We start from the raw sequence: 3,515 nt of genomic DNA, 5'->3' as shown, positions 1-3,515 counted from the left end.
GCTGAGGCAGGAGAATTGCTTGAACCCAGGAGGCGGAGGTTGCAGTGAGCCGAGATCGCTCCACTGCACTCCAGCAAGATTCTGTCTCAGAAAAAAAAAAAAAAAAAGAGCTGAATGTTAATAGCCAAGACAATGAGGAAAATGCCTGCAGGGCATTTCAGAGACCTTTACAGCAGGTCCCTCTATCATAAGCCTAGAGGCCTAGGAGACTAAAATGGTTTTGTGAGCCAAGCCCAGGGACCCCCTGCTCTATGCATCCTCAAAACCTCAAAACTTGGCACCCTGAATCCCAGCTGCTTCAGCTCTAGCTGTGGCTAAACGGGGCCAAGGTACAGCTCTGTCCATTGCTTCAGAGGGTGCAAATCTCAAGCCTTGGCAGCTTCCACGTGGTGTTGGACCTCTGGGTGCACAGAAGGCAAGTGTTGAAGTTTGGGAGCTTCCACCTAGATTTCAGAGGATGTACAGAAATACATGGACATGCAGGCAGAAGTCTGCTGCATGGGTTGAGTCCTCGTTGAGAACCTCTACTAAGGCAGTATGGAGGGGAAATGTGGGGTTGGAGCCCCCACACAGAGTCCCCACTGAGGCACTGCCTAGTGGAGCTGTGAGAAGAGGGTCATTATCCTCCAGACCCCAGAATGGTAGGTCCACCAACAGCTTGCATCATGTGCCTGGAAAAGCCACCAACACTCAATGCCAACCTGTGAAAGCAGCAACAAAGGTGGTATCCTGCATTGTCACAGGAGCAGAGTGCCCAAGGCCTTAGGAGCCCACCCCTTGCATCAGTGTGACCTGGATATGAGACATGGAGTCAAAGAAGATTATTTTGGAGCTTTAAGATTTAATGACTGCCTTTCTGGGATTTGGATTTGTAGGGGACCTGTAGCCCCTTTGTTTTGACCAATTTCTTTTGGAATGGGGGAATTTGCCCAATGCTAGTACCCCCCATTGTATCTTGGAAATAACTCACTTGCTTTTGATTTTACAGGCTCATAGGTGCAAGGGAGTTGCCTTGTCTCAGATGGGTCTTTGGACATAGAATTTTGAGTTAATGCTGGAATGAGTTAAGATTTTGGGGGACTGTTGGGAAGGCATGATTGCATTTTGCAATATGAGAAGAACATGAGATTTGGGGGTGGGACAGGGGCAGAATGATATGGTTTGGCTCTGTGTTTCTGCCCAAATCTCAGGTCAAATTGCAATTCCCAGTGCTGGGTGACAAACCTGGTGGTAGGTGACTGGATCATGGGGGCAGATTTCCCCTTTTGCTGTTCTCATGATAGTGAGTTCTTATGAGATCTTGTTGTTTAAAAGTTTGAGACCGCCCCACTCGCTCTGCGATAGTAAGACATGCTTGCCTCTCCACCCTCTGTCATGATTGTAAGTTTCTTGAGGCTTCCCACCCATGTTTCCTGTACAGCTTGTGGAACTGTGAGTCAATGAAACCTCTTTTCTTCACAAATAACACAGTCTCAGGTAGTCCTTTATAGCAGTGTGAGAATGGACTAATACATAATCCTACTAAGTCAGTTTAGCAAAAATTTTCCCCTTCCTCTTGATACCTGATCAAATTCCTTGTCCCTCACCCTAAATGTCTTCTCCCCTTGTCCTGCCTTCAGCAAAATTTCTCTTTAGTTGGTTTGGCAAGAATTCACCCCTTATCTGTGAGGTTTGCACTTAGTAATTTTTCATCCACCAGACACTCTGCTGCTTCTCAGCTGTAAACCCTCACTTGTTCTTGTCCAAGCTGGAGTTGAGTCTGGCTTCCCAAGCCCCTCTGTAGTAGCTTCTGTAATAAGGCCTGCCTCACCATGTGTTTGTGTGAATGGAATTAGATGCCTGCCTGTTGCACAACACTGTGTATGTTAGACTCCAATGTTGCTACAGGCGGCCTTGGTTTCTCCTCAAAGCTGTGTAATATTCCATGGTCTGGGCATACTTGAACATGTGGATCTATTCACTGTGAGCAGTGGTTCTCATCCACGAGCAGTTCTGCCTCCAGGAGACATCTGGGTGTCATGATGAAGGGTGGTATCTGATAGGTGGAAGCTGGGGCTGCTGCTAAACATTCTCCAAGGCTCACAATGGCCCCCACAGCAGAGTTATCCAGCCCAGGTGTGAGCTGTGCCAAGGCTGAGGTGTATACATTTCTTGTTCATACTTTCTTTCTTTTTTTTTTTTTTTTTAGGGGGGGTTTCGTTTTTTTTTTCCTTGCTGGAGTGCAATGGCGCGATCTCAGCTCACCGCAACCTCCGCCTCCTGGGTTCAGGCAATTCTCCTGCCTCAGCCTCCTGAGTAGCTGGGATTACAGGCACGCACCACCATGCCCAGCTAATTTTTTGTATTTTTAGTAGAGACGGGGTTTCACCATGTTGACCAGGATGGTCTCGATCTCTTGACCTCGTGATCCACCCGCCTCGGCCTCCCACAGTGCTGGGATTACAGGCTTGAGCCACCGCGCCCGGCCCTCTTGTTCATACTTTCAAAGAAATAAACCCCATTATTGAGGGGAAAAAGTCTCACATTCCCAGGATATGTACAATTGTAAGTTACAGATTTGTGTCTCTGTAGAAATGGGTATATCATAAGACATAAGTCCCTAGTGGACTGATAGGAATGCCCCGGCTGGGCACTTCACTTCGGTGTCTGCAGCATTCTAGCAAAATATGCAGGTATTGCAGAGTTAGTGTCAGCAGCATCTCCGCCTCTTGGTTTCACCTTTCAGATTCTGGGATGGGCTCATCCCCAGACCAGTTGTGGCCAGAGGGTAAGCATCCTGAAGAAGTGGTGTCAATATGATATTGGTATGAGCCCCATGGTTTTGTGTGAATTGTATTCCCCTTGCTCTTTTTTGAAAAAAATTTATTAGGCTGCACACTATGGCTCACACTTGTAATCCCAGCACTTTGGGAGGCTTAGCTGGGAGGATCACTTGAGTCCAGGAGTTTGAGACCAGCCTGGGCAACAGACAGAGACCCTATCTCTACAAAGTGAAATGAAATGAAATGTAATGTACACATAGTATGTACATTATATATAGTAGTCCCCCCCACCAAATCGAAGAGGGATACATTCCAGTACCATAGTGGATGCCTGAAACCTCATATGGTACCAATCGCTACATACAGTTGTCCACAGATATATACATATCTGTGGAGGATTGATTCCAAGACTGCCCTCAGACACCAAATCGGAAGATGCTCAAGTCCCTGATATAAGATGGTGTGTATTTGCATATAACCTACACATATTTTCCAGTGTACTTTAAGTAATGTCTAGGCCAGACACAGTGGCTCACGCCTATAATCGGAGCACTTTGGGAGGCCAAGGCAGACAGATCACCTGAGGTCAGGAATTTGATACTAGCCTGGCCAACATGGCAAAACCCTGTATCTACTAAAAATAGAAAAATTAGCCAGTGTGGTAGCATGTGCCTGTAATCCCAGCTACTAGGGAGGCTGAGGCAGGAGAATCACTCGAACCTGGGAGGCAGAGGTTGCAGTGAGCTGAGATCA

This window comes from Cebus imitator, unplaced genomic scaffold, assembly GCF_001604975.1.
Source record: "Cebus imitator isolate Cc_AM_T3 unplaced genomic scaffold, Cebus_imitator-1.0 Scaffold417, whole genome shotgun sequence".
NCBI lineage: Eukaryota > Metazoa > Chordata > Mammalia > Primates > Cebidae > Cebus > Cebus imitator.
Note: the sequence above shows the minus strand (reverse complement) of the source record.